We start from the raw sequence: 19,291 nt of genomic DNA, 5'->3' as shown, positions 1-19,291 counted from the left end.
CTGCCGGGAGGAGGGAGCACTTTGCTCCAGACCGGAGCCCGGTTCTTCACCCACCATCGCTGGAGCAATAGGGAGGAAAGAGCAGGATGGTGCCAGGATCAGACTCAGCTACGAACCCACCGCCCTGTCAGCACCGGAGAGTAGTGGGGAGATCGCTACCAACTCCTGGGCATCCCTGCGGATGGCTGGGAGCAACAGGATGGAAACCACAGCCATCCCATGCTACAGACCAGAGAAGACCTACAACAGCCACACACTGCTGCCAGCTGCCGAACAGAGGCCACAGCACCAGCCGCTGCCCGGTGCTGGAGCATCCTCCGGTGCTTGCAGGGTGCTGGCGTCGCTGTCCCTCTCGCTGCTTTGCAAGATGGCAGCAGCTCGGCTGGAGGGTCTGGGGAGGAAGGGGCTTTTCCAGGCTCCATGAAAGCAGAGGGAGGCATGGCAGGGTACAGCAGAGGGTATAGCAAAGTACAGAAGAGGGTTGCTTTAAAAAAGCCATTCTTAAAACATCCCTTTAAACAGAACAAAGCAGGCGATGCAGCTGGGGGAGAGAAGTGATTTTAAGCAGCGCTTCCAGGAGATAGCAGCATGATTCCCCAGCCAGCTCAGCTAAGGGCAGGGACGGCGGCTGCCCCAGGCTTCGGAGCCAGCCCGTGACACAGGGCACAGGCACAACCCTTCCCAGCCATGAACCGCCGGGTGGGCAGGATCCCACTCTGCATCCTGGCTGGAAGCAGAGCTGTGTGTATGCGCTTGGGTGCCTCTGCCCCACTCCCAGCCCTGCCAGCCTTATCGTGCTGCCACACCTTCCATTTAGCTCCCTGCAAAGAGTTTAACCCCTTGGGAGAGCGCAGCCGGGCTTTCCCGCGCGCCATGCCCACGGCCGTGCCCGGTGGGATGCGCTGCTCGCCTGTGGGCACGGTGCAAATGCCTCCACCATGCTGATGTCCAGGGCTGCATCCACAAGCCCCTCTCCTCGTGAGCCCTTGCCCCCTGAGCAGCTCTGCAGCTGTCCTCCAGCAAAGCCCGACTCACTGGCTTCCCCAGCGCAGTGTAAACCCCTCCAGCATCTCCATCCCCTTCGCTCCAGCCCTGGGGGCTCTTCCTCCATCCCCCTGGTCCCTCCCTGACCCCCGTCATGGGCCAGACTGCGAGGGCAGAGCAGCCACAGCCGGCACAGCCTACCTTCTCGCCGGGTGCTGCCGGGGCCACGGCAGCTGGCCGTAGGGAGGGTGGTGGGCTCGGTGCCAAGGCGGGGATCCCTGGGCTGGCGGGGAGGGGGAGAAGCGTCGGCTGCCTCCGAGAGCCGCCACGTCCGAGCGCGGCAGGGACGGCGCGGCAGGGACGGCCCGGCTGATAAGCGAGGTCTGAAATCTGAAACTGCAGGTTGGCTCCTTCCTATATAAACAGGCGCTCGCATACACACACCCCCCGTGCGCACCAGCTCTCATGCCACTCCCGCTGCTCCCGGTCACACCAGGCACCCGCCAGCCCTCTGCCGGGGACAGCCATGCCCAGCCAACGGCCACCACTGCCCGAGCCCCTTGCTGCCAGTCCTGGCCCCAAACGCGCTGGCACCGGCTCAAAGCGAAGCCTGACGCTATGTCGTGCTTCAGATGCATTTCCATTCCCCGGACAGCTCTGCCTCCGGGCAGCGGGAGCGGGCTCTGTGCTTTGGGAAAGGAGCAGTGACCCACCGGTGGGCACTGGCCGGGCACCACCTGCCTGGGTGCTAAAAACAGCAATATGGGAAAAGCAAACAGTGCATTTTTTAACCTCATAAAATGGGTCAGAGGGACTCAGCACCATGCTGGATCATCTGACGGGGTGTCTGCAATCACAGAAAATTTAGGTCCCCAGTGATAGGCAGTGATGCCATGTGCACGACCCAGGGTGGTGGGTGCCCGTCACCATCCCTGCTGAGCAGTGCAGGCAGCTGAGCCCCTCCGCGCCAGGGCCGATAGCCAGAGCGCAGCCGTGCTGGGCCACCGTGGGACTTCCTCGTGCCCGCACCGCGGCGGCCGTGCTTCCTCCAGCGGGAGGAAACACTCAAGAAGACAAAACCCTGCCCTGTTTTTCCCAGTTCTCCAGGCTCACCTACAGCCCAGAACTGGGGCAGCCACATACCATCGGCGAGGCTGGGCTGCACACCACGGCTGCTTGCTTCACCCCAGCTCCAGCCCATGGGGCGAGCGGGGCCGTGCAGTGCACCCTGCTTGGAGACGCGGGGCAAGTCCTAGGCATTGCCTGTGGGAAAGGGGAGTCCCAAAACTGCTTTGCCTGCTGGGGGTGAAGCCGCTCTGTGGCACAGAGAGGGTCTCAGCGGGCACATCCATGAGGACCTCTCCATTGCGCGGCTGCACGTGGCATCCCCGTGCTGGAGAGCTCGGTGCTGAGAAGGGGCAGCTCGTATCTGGGGGCTGCCGGCTCTGCATGAGCGCAGCCCGGGGTTTCCCTGGGCTCCTGGAGCTGGATCCGGCCGAGGAGTCTCCATCTGGGGTGCAATGAGCCCCACAGTGCTCTGAGCCAGCTCCCCGCCCCGGTTGCACAAGCGGCCCCAGGGCGCTGCCGGGTGGTGCACAAACAATAACAGCCTGTTTAGGAGCAGGCAGCATGAGGCCCCGGCTGCAGGCAGGGCATCGCCCCAGCCATCTGCTTCCAGAGCTCTTATCGCCCCGCCTGATCACGGGGAGGAAGAGCGGGAGACGCGCCGATCCCCAGCCCTGCTGCCCGCAGCTCCCCGGGCACCCTCTGCTATTCATTCCCCCCGGGGCTGCCACCGGAGCCCCCACCAAAACGCCACCGCGGCACGAGGACCCTTTCCAGCACAGGCACCAGCACAGCAGGTCTGCCCCGTGCAGCACCCTGACCCCCAGCATCTTGCAAAGCTACTTTGGAAGAGCAAATTTGCCTTTGGAGAGCACAGATTGACCAGGCGCGAGGGGGATGAGACGGCCTCGGGCAGGGACTTCCTCGCCAGGGCCACCCTGAGAGACTTTGGCCCCACGATGGGTCCTCCTGCCCCGCCGGGGCAGCACCCACCGTGCCCTGCAAGCACCCCTGGCACCAGGCAGCACTTCTGCATGAACATCTCCCCTCTCTGGCTCCTCCAGCGCACGCTGACATGGCCCAGCAGCACCCAAAATTGTCTTCTAGCAAACCATAAATCCACTGGGAACAGAGAGAGACCACCAGCAAGGTCCGGGGCTCCTGCTGGCACAGACTGACGTTTTAGGGGTTGGGGAGAGAAGCTGGGGGCTTCTCCTCGGGTATTTTGAATATACCACTTCTACTTCAGCAGCTAGATGAGCCCACAGTCATCTTCTTGGCCTTAAAAAAATTTTTTTTTGCACTTTCTTTTGCTTAAAGAGAAGAAGGGATGGGGTCAAACCTGACACGCAGTTCCCAGCCCCAGTTTCTGCACCATCCGTGCAACGAAAGGCGCATCCTCCACCCGCCGGCGGGAGCACAGCAGCCGGGGGGGGGGGGGGGAGCTGCTTCGTGCTCCCACTCCTGCACACCGAGGTGTTGGGGAGCTGAGCCACAAGAGGGGCCCCGCACCGGTGCCCCCACCCCGAGTGGGGGGACTTGGCCCCCACCGTGCATCCCTGCTGCCCACCCGCACCGGGACACGGAGCATCACTCCCCCCCCTTCCCGCCAACCCGTGCCTGAACCCAAGGTCCTGCTTATCTGCAGCACAAGCATGTCTGGTGATAAGCCCAGCGCACAAGGGATAAGATAAGGCCCTGCACAGCCTCGCTGCTATCACAAGCCCTTCCTCCGGCGCTGCGCCCCAAGGCTGAGGGGTGCTGCACCACCTAAACACCCCTCCCAGCAGGCCCGCCCCCCCCCCCCCCCCGCCGGCACACACAGAACCTTCTCACTTTGATGAGCTTTAAAAGATTCATTACCTTCACACACAACAGTTGCTTGTTGTTTCCAAACCAGACAATCCACCTGATTCGGGGAGGCCCGGGGGGGGGGGGGGGGGGGGGGGGGGGGGGACGGGACGGGACAAAAACCACCCACCAAATCAAACAACTTGTCTGGGGAAACCTGGCAGCAAAGGCAGGGGGGGGGAGTGATGGGGAGGGGAGAGGTGCACACAACCCAATGGCATTAGGCTCACAATAAAAACTGGAATTGCTAATGATTGCTGCTCAGCCGACCTGAAAGAAGAGATGCTGCCAAGGAAAACAAACCCACAGGACGCGAGCATGGGGTGTGTGGACTTCACCCGGGGCTGGCACACACACCTGAGCCTTCCTCGGACGACTTCTCCTCCTCCTCACTGCCTCTCACCGCATCACCCCTGCCTGCGCTGCCCGGAACCGGGGCTAAGCATCCCTCACGGGGCAATGCCGCATCCCAGGGCGGGAGGATGCAAACCCACCCCGGGAGGGGGGAAAGCGGCTCTTGGGGCCACCCCAAAAGATGGGCTCTCCTCTGGTGCCCATCCGTACCCAGCCCCTTCTCCCTCCCACCCGAACTCAGTGCCACGCAGCGCCTGGGCATGGCGAAGGGAGGAGATGGGGTGGATTGGCACGCTTGGTCCCAATCCCAGGATCTACAAAGCGGATCTGCCAGTGCGTGGGCACCCCCACCTCTGGCAGAGCCAGCCTGGCCTTTAAAATAGGAGGACTGAGGAAAAAAAAGACCAAAACAACCCTCCCCTCCACACACATTTGCCTCCCAGCACCCAGCAGGCTATAAATAGCCAGTACCCCCAGTGCGACCCACTGGAAGGAGCGCAGTGAGAGGAGGGCCAGCGCAGAGGAGACCCCTCTTTTAGGAAATCCTGCCCCAGATCTCTCCATCCCACTCCCAGGAGGAGTGGAGCCAGTGTTGACCCCACGGGCAGGCACCCACCCACCCCAGCACCCTGCAGAGGAGGACAGGGCTCGGGGTGCAATGCTGGGAGGGGGGCTGCGGGGAGTGGCCCGGGGCAGGGGAAGCCCTTTTAAGTACAGCCCCGCCACAGGATTACTACCTCATTACAGAGCAATTACAGACCAATTATATGATGGCAACACCCAAACCCCGATCAGGAAATGGGACTGCTGGGTGTACGCGTGCACAAGCGCACACACACTCACCCCACGGAACCTCAGGAGCTCTCTGGAGCAGAGACAGGACGCGTCAGAGGGAGGCATTCTGGCCTGAGAAAGGTCCCCGGCTCAAATCCCCACTGTGCTGGCTCTGTGCCTCAGTTTCCCCACTTTTGGCTGGGCATCCCGCTCCCAGCTGCTTCCCTGCCCCAAAAGCACTGACCGTGGATCTGCTTCGGCGATGAGTATCCCCATCCCACCAGGCCCATCCCGCCGCCCTCCCCTGGCCTCAAGCCGGCAGCGGGATGCTGCCGCCAAGCCCCGGTCCCACTGGGCTGGGAGCTGGGGTCTCTGCCGCCCCACTGATCACGAGCATCCTCCTGGGAGCCGGAGCAGCCCTGAAAGCCCGCTCCCAGCGGGGCCAGGGCTATGGTGGCACCCGGACTGGGGCCACCCTGCCACCCCAGGGAGAGGGCAGCCCTGCTCTTGGCCACCCCAAACCCGCCGTGAGCATGTGTCCAGGACGGCTCCTAACAGCAGGTGAACCCGCATAAATAACATTCCTGTTGGCTCCCTGACAGCACAGCCCTTATCTGCGGAGGGCTAGTGCAGGCCTGTCCGCAGCCCGGAGAGGCCACCGGCCCTATCGCCATGCCCAAGGACACCGAGGAAGGGGACAACTTGCTGGGAGCGTGCGGGGCCGGCGGTCACGAGCAGGAGCCGTACCCCTCCCCACTGGCACCCCAGTGCTCTGTCCCGTCCCCCCGCGACACCGTGAGCCCATCCCAGGCTGCCCGCTGCCAGGGACCCTCGGGGACAGGGGGGGACGTTTTGCCACTGGAGCCTCTTGTGACGGCAGCAGGGGACAAGGTCACGCCAATAACAGATCGCAGCTAGCAGGGAGGAGATGTGGTGAGGACGGGGACAGGATGCAAAGAAGCAGCGCTGATGGCTGGTGAAGGGCCTGGCATCTCGGGCACACAGGGAGAGACGGGAAATGAGCTCTTTCCTCCCCTCCGGGAACTCATCACCACGATTGCAACTGAGTGTTGGAGCCCAGAGGCCCTGGAGTTTGCACGTAGCTCTCGAAACCCTCATCTCCCCGACAAGCGGGAGAGCAGCCGGCAGTCAGAGCCGGAGCTCCGGGCGGCCCCTGCGAAAGGTCACTGTATTTGCACATTCACAAAACATGCATTAAAAAAAAAAAAAAAAAAAAGGAAAAAAAAAGGAGGGGGAAAAAAATCCCGTGCTCGCACGGCAGATCCAGCGAACACGCTGCGGGAAGATCGGCACGGCGGAGGAGCCGGCGAACACCAGCCCACCCTGCCCCAGCCCGGGGTCCCCCCAGCCCCCAGCACCCCAGACTTGGCAGGCTGGCACCATGCAATTGGCTTTAAAATAATCAGATACAGGCAAACCCAGCAGATTTGTATCTCCCGATTTGCTTTCGCTTTCTGGGCCCTGAGGGTGCAATCGCATTTTCAAATTCTCTGGAAGAATAAAGGCTAGAAAATTCGTTTCAGTGCATCAAGCAGATGGCCGGGGGCCGGGGCTTTGGGGGACCTCCCGCCCCCCAAGCATCCCCCTGCAATGGGGGGCAGAGCTGAGCCCCCCTGCCAGGGTTGCAGGGCCCTGGGTGCGGGTCCCGGCCGTGGGATCCCTGCAGCCAGCCTGGCCCTGAGGACGGCTGCGCAGGGGACACGGGGACAAGTGATGGTGACTCCAGGGACCGCGAGGATGGGGGTGAAAAGGGAGAGCCAGGAGCCTGGAGCGGGAGCCACCTCCAGCCGTGCTCGCGGCAGGTCGGGGATGCTAAGGCTGCATGAGCTGCTCCCTCCAGCACGGCTGGAAACAGGCAGCGCTGTCTCCCTGCCCCACGCACCCTGGCCTCATCCTTGCACCCGTCCGCCGGGCCCCGAGGAGCACACAACCCCCACGCCGCCAAATCACCCAAGGGTTTTCCACGGCTGGAAGTGAATCCCTGCAGAGCCAGGGGGGATTCACCTCCCGTAACCACAGCGAGGGGCAGAGATGGCAGTGATGGAGGGGAGGCTGGGCTGAGCCGCCGGCGCGAGCGAACGACCGCGCCGAGCCCAGGCCGAGCTGCAGCCAGGCTCGCCCTTGCCAGCCCCACCTGCGCCGGCAGAGCCCTTTGAACCCAGCCGGCTCTGGGCTGTAATTAGCCCTCACCCGCCGGATCACAGGCACCGCACCACCCACCCGCCCGCCGACTGCAGCTCAGCACCTGCCACGGAGGGGCCGGGACCTCCCACTCCAGCTGGGTCCCTCCATACCCTCCCGGGCACCCGGCCCAGAGCAGGGGGTGTGAGGCTGCTGGGGGCAATGCCAGTGGGATGGAGTTTTTAAGTTCCACCGCTCCCCCCCAGCCTGGGATGCTGAGCCCAGTGCTGGCTCTGCCGCGGACACACACGCCCCACCCTCACCCGGCACTGAGCATGGTCCCCCGGGGGGCCCAGCACCCCAAGAAGGGTGCTGAGCCTGGTACCCACTGCATCGCCCAGGTGTGCAGCAGCTCCGCCACTCGGGCGCCAGGCCGGTGCCCCGGGAAGTGGCGAGCGCGGGGCTCGCCGCGCCAGCTGGTGCAGAACCGGCCGAGCAGGGCTGGGAGGCGGCCGGTGCTGCCGGCACTGCCAGACTGGTCTTGGTTGTTCTGCCAGGCGCCAGCCACGGACGGGAACCTGACCCACGGCACATCATCATCCCCCGGGGTCTCTGGGGCAGGAGCGGCACTCCCACCCTGGCTGCACCTGCTCAGCCCAGCCCCACCTGAGCCCGGCAATGCCGGTGCCCCCATCGCACGGTAGAGGCAGTCGGCAACCACATGCCTATTTCCAACGTGGTGCTGGGGTGGCCCTTACCTGGCTGCCAGCAGCCGGTGCGAGGCTCCAGGCCCCGTCGGCACCGAGCTGCCTGCTCTGCCTGCGCTGCTGCTGCCGCCGGCGGTTACGTAAGGAAGCCTCGGAGGCGAGCGCCGGCTCCAAGTCCCCGTCGACTGCAGGCAGGCGGAGAGGAACAACAGCCTCTCGCTGCTCGGCAGGCACATGCGGCCCTGCCAGCGGCAGGAGGGGGAGGAAGATGGGTGCCAGAGCTGGTGCGCGATGGAAGGACGCGGGAGGATGCTCTCTGCTTGGTGACCGAGCGAGCCATGGCGACAAGCCCCAGTCCCCAGCCCCAGTCCCCAACCCCAGTCCCCCAGGGGTTAGGGACACTGCGAGAACGGGGAGGGATGGTACCTGGCCAGGGGAGACAGTGGCAGCGGAGGGGGCAGCCCGAGCCCCGCATCGGCCGGATCCTGCCTCCCTGCCCCGAGAACAAAGGGCTGGGCTGCAAAGGCTCCGGCGGCCGCTTAATTACCAGCGGGACTCGGCGGCTCAGGGCAGCCGAGCTGCCACCCGGGTCCCGCCGAGCAGGGACGGGAACTCCTCTGCTTTAAATGATCAGAGGACCATCAAGCGGCTGTTTTGAGACCCGGCGTGGTGAGGACACGGGGCGGTGGAAGAAAACCCCGAGCTGCTCCGGTCTGCCAGGCTGGAGCGGCGGGGCAGTACCCGCAGCAGCCAGGGAGATGGGCCGGCGGGACACAGCGCAGGGTGTTTGGAGCAGGGCGTTTGTCGACAGGATGCCAGGCACACACAAAAGCCGTCTCATTATCCCCTAATTAGTGCCTTGCCAGCTCCTGCAATTAACACCCATGCAAGCGGCTGTTGTTGAGGTAAACAGAGGGTTAGAAGCACCCTAGAGAGCCGGGGGCCCTGGCAGGGTGCAGACCACCCATGGGCACGCACCGAGGAGCAGCTGGCCCCGCTACTGAGCCCGGGAGGGTCCGACCCACCTTCCCCGAGCCCCTCGGCTGCTCCGGGGGGGCCTGCCAGGGCTGGGCAGGGCGCTATCGCCCTCGCCGCAAGGCTGCCCTGCACCTTGCAGAGAGCAGCACGGCAGCGGCAGGACCTTGCGAGGCCGGTGGCACTGCCCGGAGCATCCCAGGGGAGCAGGACATCACCCAGCACCGCGCGGCAGGGAGCACCCGTGCTCCGCAGGGAGAGGAGGAGAGGCTTTCTCCCGAGCTCAGCCCGTGACTCGGGAGCAGCCGGGGTTGGACTCCAGGCTCCGGGTCCTGCCTCGGAGGTGGCCGAGCCACACGCCCTCCTGCATAGCACACACCGGCAAGGTGTTTATTCAAAAGTCGTCTCCTTTAGAAACATCAAAGGAAAGCAATCGGCCAGGTCTTAAATGGCCTTTCTCCAGCTGACCCAGAAACACGGATCAAGAGCTGTCTCATCCCTTAATTGAGAAGTTGGTGACTTTGAATCTTTATTAAAGAGCTTTGGTGAATTCACAGATGGGCACAACTGGCCACTGCGATCATCCAACCTGATTCCCTGCATACCACGGCCGGAGCAACCTCGCCCCGCAGCCGCTGCTCCCCGGGGAGCCCTCGCCGGGCTCTTGCCAGGCTCTTTGCGCTGCTGGGGAGGGAAAGCTGAAATAAAACCAGAACCGTGTTGGAAACCAGGAGGTCCCCAACCTGCCTGCACAGAAACAACCCACTTCTAGGATTTTTTTCCAGCTTCGGATGCTGGAAGGAGCGGGCAGGACTGTGAGGGGGTCAGACTGCATGTGCCCCTTCTCTCCCTCTCCCTGCAGGTCACCTCTGCCTTCCCGTCCACACGTTGTCCCGTGCCGGGGGATGCTCTCCAGCAGTGCCATGAAATCAGGGGTGTTTTTGGGGAGGAGGGCTGGCAGGGCACAAGGCACCCACCTCCCCGTGCTGTGGTGCTGCCCGTGGGGCGGTGGGAAGGGGCTGCGCGGCCGCCGGTGGAGCAGGGCTTTCCTGGGCGGGTGCAGAGCTGCCAGATCCCAGGGAAAATTGAGGCTAAATAGGAGACGGCACATTCCTCAATGCACTATTTCTGCCTGCTGCGGATTATCGTGTTTCAAGCTAAGAAAAACAGAAGAGGGGGATGCTACTACAAATGCCTGAGAGAGAAGAGCAGCTAAGGAGCTGCGCTTTCCCCTCCAGCGAGCAGACAGGCAGGAGAAATCCCCAGCTCAGCTGATTCCCAGGGACACAGATGGAGCAGAAAACAGCCCAAGACCCTGCCTGGCTGCTACGGGTTCAGGTGGCCCTGGCAGCCTCGAGGGGGATTAAGCCCCATGCTGCCCATCTAGGTTGGTGTTTGCACCCGACGCCAGGCCTGGCCACAGAGCAGCAGCGCAGCGGCATGCACGGGTGTGCACTCACACACACACACACCCCCCATGCACACACACCCCATGGCACGGCGAGCCACGGCCGGCAGAGAGGATGATGCTGGTGCATCTTCCCCATGGTGGGGAGCAGCCTGGGGTGGGCATGGCTGCCGGCACCCGCGCAGCAGCCGGCACCGGGTACAGCCGCTTCACCCCGGCAGTGCCAGGCGTGGAGCTCACCCTCCTGCCTGCTCTTGCCCGTCCCTCCTCTCCCTCGTCCCTGCCAGCCCAGCGGCTGCTCCCACTGGTTTCTATGGGAACTCGGCAGGAAAACATGGTTTCCAGCGAGGCCAGCGCCAGCCCCAGCAGCCCAAACCCAGGTGGCGAGCTGCCCCATCACGGGGTTTGCCTGGGGGACCCCTGTGCCTGGCCTTGCCCAGGAGGGCAGGGACGCCTCGCCACAGCCCCTCTCCCCGAGGGGACAGCCAGGGACGCGGGCAGGGTGATGGGGTGCTCGGAGCCAGGATGGCGCTGGTGGCCCAGTGCAGCGGCATGGGTGCCATGGCCCGCCAGGCTCCCCAGCGTGGGCTGGGGGTGCTGGGGCTGCTCCCCCCGAGGCATGCTCCAGCTGAGACAGCCAGAGACTGGCCAGAGGGGACAGGCTTTGTGCTCGCCATGTGATTTTTAGCAGACGCTCAAGAATTTTAATGCCTCCGCCACCCCCTCTCCGGGAGTCCTAATCCCAGCTCTGGCTCCCCGAGGGGCTGGCTCGGAGTGGGCGACGGGGCTGGGTGTCCCTCAGCCATGGCTCCTGCCAGGTGGAAGAGGGAAGGAGGCTCCCTCGGGGCCATGCGGGAAAGCCTCGTCCTCTCCCAGCAGAGTGAAGCGGACAAGAGGGACTGGTGCAGATCGGAGCGGGACAGGAGCTCTCCTTCCCTGTGAGGAAATGCCAGCAGGGTTCAGGGGAAGGAATCAGAGTGGCTGTGTGCACAGACACAGCCCTGTGTGTGCACGCGTGTGTGCACACACATGTGCATGGCTGTGCACCACAGGACGAGCCATACTGGGAGCAATGGTGCGGGGAGCAGCGATCCCAGCTCCTGCCCTGCGCTCAGCCTCGGGGATGCACAGCGGGATGCACAGCGGGTTGCAGATGCTCTTGACGTGGAGGAGAGAAACCAACGAGTGCTGCCGATTCCCGGCTGCAGAGCAGCACGCAGCGCTGCAGCCTCGCCTGCCTGGAAGGACGTCTCCCCCAGCAAATGCCACCCTGGTCCCCGCCGTGCCTGTTCCCTGGCAGGTCTGCCTGCACCCCTCCACACCCCGGGATGGCCACACACCCCCTCCCCGCTGCAGCTTCCCTCCTGCCTCCCCGCATGGAGGGATTACACAGCCGCTCCAGCAGCCATCTGGAGGGGGGAGCTGGCCCCCGGCACCCAAGGGACCACAGCGCACGTCACGGGTGGGATGGCAGGTACGGGTCAAGCGGTACGGATCGAACCGTGCACACAGGGCTCGGCCCTCCCACGCCACAGCAGAGCCCTCGGAGGATAGCAAAGACCCTGCAAAGAGCTTATGGAGGGGCTGGACATCCCTCCGCAGAGGGGCACCACGGCTGGAGCTGGGGTCCCCACCAAGTCCCGAGGGAGGATGGCCCAGGGCGGCCAGTCCAGCCCCTTCCGCTGGGGTTTAATAGACTCGTGGCGTATTTAACATGCCCCATCATGTGATGAATCAGACCCTGTTCCCTCAGATCTAACAGCAGCGCAACAAAGCTGCGATTGACTGCTCAGGGTAGCGGCTGCGGCTCACGCGCCATCTCCGGCACCGCCAGACACCTCGATGCAGGGGGGGCCAAGCAAGCACAGCATCTCGCAGGCGACACGCATCCCCGAGGCGGTTCGCTCTTGCTCTCTGCCGAGGAGGGGGAGGCTGGCTCTCCCTTAACAAGCAGGCAGCGAGACAGGAGCCGCGAAGCCCAGGGAAGCGCCAGACGACATCTCGGGCTCCATCCATCACAGCCTGTCCTGGCTGCGATCTCAGCAAAGTGCCCAGCCACGGGGACCAGCCCCGGCATTGCAGCATTGGGGGGTCTGGCCCATCCGAACCCTTGGTCACGATCATGGGGGTTTGGGGGTGCTGAGCCAGGGCTCCAAAAGCCGGGTCTCTCCCGGAGCCTCAGTGCTGCCCACCTGTGTAGAGTCGGGTCCAAGCCCGGGGGACCTCGGCCCGCAGCTGCGGGGTCCGGGGACATGAGCCAGCACATAGCACACAAACAAGCCGCGGGGACAGCTCAGGGGGTCCCCACTTCCCACCCAAAGTGTGGCAGGAGGGGCGGGGGGGGTGGGGGGTGCGGGGGGAGCCTGGCCCCCGGCCCCTCGGGCAGCCGGGAGGCGCTGGCCCCCGCAGCGCACCCTGCTCTGGCCACGGGGCGCGCTCAGGGCACCCCGGGGGGGCTGTGACTCCCCCCCCGGCTGGAACACTGGTTCCCCCCACCCTCCCCTAAGAAAGCCCCCCCTTGCACAGCTCGTTCCCCTCCCGCCTACCCCATGGCACACGTCCCCGATGGGGGGATGCTCTGCCGCGCCGCGGCCGCCCCGCAGCGCCCGGGAGGAGGAGGAGGAGGAGGAAGAGGAGAAGGAGGAGGAAGGGAGCCGCGCTTTGGACACTCACCGTGCGGGGCGGGCAGCGGCCGGGCCCCCCCCCCGCCTCTGCCTACGGGCGCAGCATCCTCCCGGCTAGCCCCAGCCCGAGCCGGAGCCGCAGCCCGAGCCCGAGCCGGAGCCGGAGCCGGAGCCGGAGCCGGAGCCGGAGCCGGAGCTGGGCATGCTCGGGGGCCGCCGAGCGGCACGTGATGCCGGGCTGGCACCGAGCACGGCGGGGGGGCCGCGCCTGCCGCCCCCGCCCCGCCCGCGCTGTCCCCCCCGGCATCACCCGGGGGGGACCGCGCCGCCCTCCCCGGCATCGCTTGGGGGGAGCCGCGACCGTGCTGCCCCCCTGCAGCACCCTGGGGGGGGGGGGGGCTGGACCTCATTGCCCCCACACGCACCTCCCCTGCGTCCCTGGGGTAGCAGCCTGGACCGTGCTGCCGGCCTGCATCCCTTGGGGGTTGCAGCCGGGACTCGCACTCCCCCCTGCATCCCAGCATCAGGGGGACAGCCCGGACCATGCTCCCCCCTGCATCCCGCATCTCTCGGGGCAGGGGAGCCCATTTATTCCCAGCCAGGCTCGTGGGACCCACTGCAGCGGGTCAGGCAGCACCCCCAGGCTCTGCACCCCAGGGAGAGCTGCCTGCAGGGAGAGGACACAGTACCCAGAGGACGGGCAGCAAAACAGCTCAACAACCACAGCTTGTTCTCTGGAGCACAAAGGCCACCACTCGGTCCCTCGGGCCGTGCCAAGGGCCAGCGATGGCTCAGGCAGGGCTGGCCGGGCCCTTCCCCAGCCCTGCTCAGGCCCCCAGCCCTGGCCCAGTGGCAGGGTGACTCCCGGTCTGCAGAGCCAGGCACTCGCAGAGGCGTGGGGGAGCTGCAAACTCCAGTCCTACAGCAATGGCACCATGCCCTGATCTATGGCACTGCCCTACTTCCGCCTGCCAGAGCTGCCAGCCCCCACGGCAGGGACCCTGCCTGCACCCAGCCCACGCAGCTGGAGGCTCAGACCCCACAGCACACAGGGACCCTTCATCCTCCGCAGCCGAGCTGGCGTGGGGAGGGACATGGGCTCTCCAGGAAGGAAAAACTGGCAGCTGCCCTTGATCCTATAATCCCCCCATTAGCCACACGGCATTAGGGGCTGGGGAGGGGGTTGGCTTTCACTGGATGCTCTGCATCCTGCATCTCTCTCCCTCCTTCCCCCCCCAGCGATGGGTGAGATCCTCCCTCCCCTCCCTCCCTGCCAGCCCACAGCAGAGGGACCCCTGCGTCCCCAAAGTTACACACTGTGCCCGCGAGTTGTTCCCTCTCCAAGGTCACCGTCCCCAGCCATTTCCCTGCTCCGCAGGCAGTGGGGACCCGCTGGGGCGGCTTTACACCCCACTGCCCTCCTGCCACCCAGGACCCGAGAGCTGCCAAACAGCCCAGGAAGCCCATGAGCAACTGGGGAGCTGTGCTGCTTTCAGGGGAGCCCCCCCAGCCTAGCCAGGCAGCCCTAAGCACCAGCCGCACGTGCACCCCAGCCAGGCCGGGGGCAGGTTGTTCCCCACTCCCTTGCACAGACAAGAGGTGCATGGTGCTGCCCCATCGGCTCCCAGCCGCATCTCAGCCCAAAGGCGCAGACACAGCGGGGCCTTTTCTTCTGCAGGCAGAGAGCTGGAGGCAGGAGTGGGATGGAAAAGAGCCCTTGTACTAGCAGTGCTTCCCTGCAGGAGCACAGGGCTGGGTGCTGCCCTCCCACACCCCCGGCTGGCACAGGAGGGAGGGTGCCCAGCATCGCACGGAGCCAGCGGGTCCCTTCCCCACAGCCGGGCCTTGCACACGTGTGCAGCAACGTGCAGGGCATGCACAGCTGCGCCAGCCTCAATGCCACCTTGTGGGTGCTGTCGCAAAGGCAGGAGCCAGCACAGCCGGCGACAGCCAGGGCTGGGGGGGAGCAGCTCCCGGTCAGAGCCCCCGACCTCCAGCCCTGACCCTCTCCCTGCTCAGCTGTGGCGTTCCCAGCTGGCATGGTGCACAGGGAACCACGAGCATGGATAATACGTTGAGCACACAGCGACGGCTGACTGCGGGGAAAGACGGTCCCTGTCATGGAGAAGCATCGCAGAAGTGCTGCAGGCACGCAGCTCGAACCTGACCGGGAGGTTCGCCACCTCAGCCCTCGCCCAGCAAGCCCCACTCCTGGCGACGTTTGTGGCTGTGCGACTCAAACATGGGGCTGCTTCAAGGACACCTTGGCTCTGCTCGGCAGATTAGACCAGATAATCCTGGTGCTTTGCTCCAGCCCTCAGCCCACCTTGGGATCTTTGCTCTCGCCGGGTTTACTGTCGTCTGAGCACACAGAGAAACCTCTGTGCATGCTAGATAGGGACGGGCTCAAAGATCCCGTCTGAAACACCCTCACCCAGCAGGACCTGGAGCCTGCGTGAGGCGAGGCGGCGGCAGCAGCCTGCAGCTCAGCCTGTCTAGACACCAACATCACCCCGCCAGGGTCCCGGTTCCTGGACTGGAGGCAGGGAGGGGGCAAGAGGCAATGGGAAACAACCCGCCAGGATGAACCGGGGCTCTCGGAGCAACGCCTCGAGCCAGATCCCCACCAAGTTCTGCTCCTGTTGCATTCATCTCAGCGAGCCCAGCCAGCTCTGCACTGCATGCCCCAGGCAGTGCATGCCCCGGGGACCCTTTGCACCACTGAGCTCTCTCCCACAAGGGCAGGGTGCTGCAGGGCCCTGGAGAAAGTCCCCACTGGGCTCCGGGGGACCTTTCCCCAAGGAATGATGCAGGGCGGGGGGCTGGCTGGCTTGCCCATGCCACCCTGGAGCTCCCAGAGCCCTCGGAAGAGACATTTGCCTCTGAAATGGTAACATGGCACAGGAGCTCCCTTGTGCGCAGGGATGGGGAAAGATTCGCCTGTCCCAGCAGCGCCGGTTGCAGGATCCAGGTGCAGGACATAGCCCAGAGCAGGGTCTGGTCCCTGCTAACAGGGACCACTGCGGCCACGCAGGCACAGGTAACTCCAGCCTGGCCTCGCGGTGATATGCTGGCACGAGCTTTAGTCCTCTGCTAAAGCTCGCCGTGCCTAAGTACGCAGGGCTCGCTTACCACAGCATCCAAGCAGCCTCTGAGACATGGCCCTGCACATGTCTACCAAACCCGACACCCTGCTGTCTTGCCAGCAGGAGCTCCAGGTTTGTTCAGCTGCTGGGACCGCAGGACCATCACAGCCATGTCCGCAGCAGCGTGGGACAAGCCACGGCAGGGCCATGGGCAACCACCCACCCACCTGCCCGCCCGCCCAAGCCCAGCATGCACTAGCAGCACGGACCCTGGCCCCATCCTCTATCAACTGCTACACTCCAAAGCCTCCCAAACCCCATCTTTACTGCCCTGGTCCTCTACGAGGCTGGATTACAGCAGCCCGTGCTGCACTCGCAAGCATTTTGGTAGCAGCTGCCTCTGGGCAGAGACAAGCCCAGGGAGCAGCATCCTCCGAGGGCGCAATGGCGCTTGCGAGCAGGCGGCAGAAGCTTCACCCTCCAGTCCCTTCTCACTTACTTGATGAAGTAGAAGCCCCCGTGCAGTGTGGTGTCCACCTCCCAGCCTCGGGGCAGCCCTGGAAAGACAGGGCAGAAACAGCGGTCACCCTCCCTCGCTCCGTGCAGCCCCTGCCCTCCCCACCGGCACCCTGCTGCGGGCTGGGGTGTTGCACCGGAGCAGAGTGCTTGTCCAAAGGATCTGCTGCCGGACGGTTAGCAATGCTTGGTGTCACACCAAGGCCCCACTTCACCAGGAGGCAACTGCAGAGGAAACCCCCCTTACAGGAGGCAGCACTAGAGAAGGGCAGGAGCACATGGGCAGGGAGCCGTGGGACGATCGTGACACTCGTGGGGTGCCACGTCCTGCCGTGGTCAGCTCTCATACACTCAAAGTGCGTTTTTAAAGCAGCTCGGGTCCCCTCCCCATCAGTGACAGGTCTCAGACACCACAGGGAGTCTCTCTGCAGAAGGGGACTCTTAAAAGCCCCCCCGAGAACATCTCCCCAGCTAGAAACCCTCTGCCCAAGAGATGCAGCATCGCCTCGCGCATCATTCAAAGTCCCCCAACCCTCCCCAGCTGCAAGGCAGCTACTGCTCGCTCAGCTTTTTGGGGGTCTCCATTGCATTTCTGGAGGGTTTCACTCCACACCTCCAGATTCTGGTTAGTGTCCGGGGATGGCAGAGAGCAAACACAGAGACTTGGGAGCTGTCCCTTACCGGCGCAGGAGAAGTGCCCGCTCTGGATGGAGTAGCCTGTGCCAGGGTGCACCCAGCTCGTGGACTTGGTCTCATCGCTGCAAAAGACAAGGAGTGGGGCTGTCAGCAGCCGCGGGGGCCCAGGGAGCCCCTTCCCATCGCCGGGGAAGGGTCTTTGCAACACGGGTGACTTTTCCAGCCAAAGGAATGGAAGGGCGGGATTTTAGGGAAAGAGAGGAATAGCATCCATCAGGCTGGGACAGCAGTGAGCCCCCAGGAGAGAGAAGTGGGGGGAAAGGAGAGACGACCGTGTGTGATAGGAAAGCAGCCAGATGCAGAGGCTTGCGGCAGGGGATACCCCTCATTCCCAGCCCAGACTAAGTCCCCCCCCCCCTGCAGTGCCCCCAGCCATGCACCCGGCTCCCCCCGCACCCCAGCTTAAACCCCATCCCCGCGGCAGCCCCCACTCCGCCTGAGCGGCCAGGCAGGACCGTACTTGATGAAGAAGACGCGCCCGTCCCCGCAGACACCGTAGGTCCACCTGCCCGGCAGGTCCAGCCAGTCGATGTCATCCCCCATGGGGGCGGCGGTGGGGGGGCTCGGGCGCAGAGCAGCCCTGTGCTGCGAGGAGGGACAGCACCCGGCTCGGGAAGTGCCAAACAAGTCCCGGTCCCCCCAGGAGCAAACACTTGCTCAGCTCAGACCTTCCACCCAGACTCTGTTTGCTGCAAATAACCGAGGAGGGAGGGAAAAAAAAAATTCCAACCAAACCCGTCAACTTAACCCTCTCGGAGCCGGGCTGCCACCCTGCCCGCGAGACAGGGTTCAGAGGGCATCCTCCCAGCACCGCGGCACGGCTCTCCAAATGACTTTTCGGGGCTAGCCCGTCACAGCTTCCTCCACTGCCTACTCAGTGTAATTACCGTCAATTAACTCGGGGTGAGTAATTATGGAGTTGTTACTTCCCTCTCCTGTTCATTTTAAACAATGTCAAATTCCTCTCCCCGTCTGATCTCGCAGCCAAGCCGAGGCAGTATGTAGGGCACCCTGATGATTATCTGCAGCGCTTTCGGAGCTGCCCAATGGGTATTTTCTCTCTGCTTGTTCTTAGCCGTCAATTAAATGTCTTTTAAGGGGAAAGGTGGGGTCTGGGAGGCACCTGGGCTGGGCGACAGTGAAGGAGGCAATTGCCCTCGTGACTCAGTGGCGCCTTTGCAAAGCTTCTCATGGCACAAGGAGAAAGGCGCTGGTTCAGGAGAGGCCCGAGAGGTGGAAAGGAAGGAGCTGGTCCCCGAAGCAGGGAGGAAGGGGCTTGCCCTGCTGAGCTGAAGCGCAGTCCCCACATCAGAGCAGTTCCCTGCCAGGATTTGGGGAAACCAGTTCACCCGAAGCCTCAGGAAGGCTCTTCCTATAGTTCGTTGAACAACTGGGTAGGAAAAACATGTCTGGCTAGTCCCAGCGAGCCCGTCGGGAGAGCATCCGATGGGACCCCAGCACAGCAGGGAGCGACATCACAGTCCTGGGCATCAGTTTACCTGGAGAAGCTCCATTTCACGGGAGAAATCTTGGCTGCAAACTGTGGGCCAAGCTTGTCCCCTGCCTGTGCCGTAAACGTGACTTGAGGACTGCACAGGCGAGCATGTGCTCAGGCCCCCACGCTTGCAGCCCCAGGGGGGCTCAGAGCACGGCTCGCCAGGATTACCTTATGCGTTGGCTTTTTGCAAGATTGGGCTTTTTGCCTGGGTTTGGGCTGACCGGGGGTAGCGTGACGCCAAGCCTGCCAGCCCCAGTCAGGCGATGGTCCCGCTGGGGCGGCCGGGGAGTTGCCACCCTTATCACGTTACCATCTGTGAACCCGGCTGCAGAGCTAAATGTCAATCACCGCCCGATTAACGACCACGGGAACTCCCAGGACTTTGATGCTGCGATGCGCCCCGAGATTGGGGAGGTCACGGCATGACCCCGAGGGAGGCAGCTCCGCTTCCCCTGCCTCCGCTCTGCCTGCACCCTGCCTCCACAGCCACGCAGGGTATGCACGTGGGAGCCAAACCACAGTGAAAATAATCCTGGAGCTTAATGCTCGTCGCCAAACCTCTTGGAGCACACGAGCAGCTCGGTGTGATGGTGCTTCCACCCAGGGAAACT

At 64.2% G+C, this 19,291-nt stretch overlaps 1 protein-coding gene across 5 annotated transcripts in view; it reads right to left on the bottom strand.

Annotated features, from left to right (window-relative positions):
- PLEKHA6 (pleckstrin homology domain containing A6) overlaps nt 1–12,996 on the bottom strand; it is a 48,406-nt gene extending 35,410 nt beyond the window's left edge. For 3 of the 5 annotated variants that reach the window (XM_076357917.1, XM_076357919.1, XM_076357923.1), the window contains exon 1: nt 1,186–1,341. The gene's annotated coding sequence lies outside the window, so the exon portion shown is untranslated. Of the gene's footprint in view, nt 1–1,185; nt 1,342–7,928; nt 7,954–12,933 lie in introns of those variants that run through there. The other 2 variants (XM_076357918.1, XM_076357922.1) reach the window with 2 other exon arrangements.
- Between the last annotated feature and the right edge of the window lie 6,295 nt (nt 12,997–19,291).

Source organism: Aptenodytes patagonicus, chromosome 22, assembly GCF_965638725.1.
Source record: "Aptenodytes patagonicus chromosome 22, bAptPat1.pri.cur, whole genome shotgun sequence".
Classification (NCBI taxonomy): Eukaryota; Metazoa; Chordata; class Aves; order Sphenisciformes; family Spheniscidae; genus Aptenodytes; species Aptenodytes patagonicus.
Note: the sequence above shows the minus strand (reverse complement) of the source record. Positions and strands in the feature narration are given on the sequence as shown.